This window comes from Suillus fuscotomentosus (assembly GCF_016647785.1).
Source record: "Suillus fuscotomentosus strain FC203 chromosome Unknown F5891scaffold_206, whole genome shotgun sequence".
Taxonomy (NCBI): domain Eukaryota; kingdom Fungi; phylum Basidiomycota; class Agaricomycetes; order Boletales; family Suillaceae; genus Suillus; species Suillus fuscotomentosus.
Window position 1 is genome coordinate 59,242 of NW_024539718.1, and position 1,242 is coordinate 60,483.

The following is a 1,242-nucleotide window of genomic DNA, read 5'->3' on the forward strand; positions in this document are numbered from 1 at the left end:
CCACCTATCAGGAATTAAAGGGATTGCCGCACATGTGTAGCTCGTAGACTCACGCCTAGAGCCGACATTAGCACATGGACTGCAGCAAGTTAGTAGCTGGTGGAACGTACTTCTGTGCTTGATCAGTTAGTCAAAGATGTATTCCTGCAAGTAACTTAAGAGGCTTCACCGTATCACTCAACAAGATGCCTGGCCCCCCTACTACAAATCGAAACAAAACACGAGTTGGTTTGAAAGCAGAATTCCACAAAAAAAATACATACATCTCTGAATTCTGAAACACATTCTTAGTCAACAGATCCGCGTCCTCTATTTTAAACTTACATCGCAATTGCAAGACCCAAGTAACGTGCCTAAACAATATTGTCAGGCCACATAGCACGATGCCTCCAGAGGGCAACTCACAATGATATATAGAACTGTTGTTAGCCCCCAGCGTTGGCACTACGGAGTGTTGATATAAGTCAGACGATAAGGATAAGTACATTGGTTTGAATTCCTCGCCCACATCAGCTCTACCTATTCGAAACGAAGCAGTTAAAAGGTGGAAATAACAGTTTTCGAAAGATCGCATGACATACTTCACGAGTGAAAATGAGGCCTGACAGAGACCACATTTGAGCATGCTTGCACTAACTTGTGATATAACTAGTCAGATACCATAGTCGTAGAAGATGATCGTTGTAGAAGCCACTGTGCGCGAATCAACTCCGAGTAAGAACCTGAACAAAGGAGGCCAGAGATCCACCAATAAATCTAAAGTGAAGGTCATCACATCCGGTAGCTGGCCAAAAGCTTGGTGAGCCAAATGTAAAGCTCATATCCCGCGTGTAGGTCAGAACGAAAGAAGATGCCACCTTACTTCCGCTTTTATAAGCTTCCCATATCGGCTTGCCATTGACCAAATCCATCATGATCGTAACTTTAAATCTTACTGTTGTCTGCTTAACTGCTACGCCAAAAGGCAGTGATACTGAAAGCTTGTGTTTTAGTATCTCGGACAGAGATTATGGGAACTCTAGTAAGCCAGCGTGCTTACATCCATAGGGACTACATTTTGTAATCTGATGTGATTATTTCGAACAAACTCAATTTAAACCCATCGGCACCGGTGCAACGCGATTAATAGAGGGTTGTCTTCTCGCTCCACTTTATGAGCATGGAAACCAAATAGTATGAGCATTAATTTACCGTGATCATGTGCAGTACCGTTTCGGATAGGTCGTGATCAACTCCTTTCTG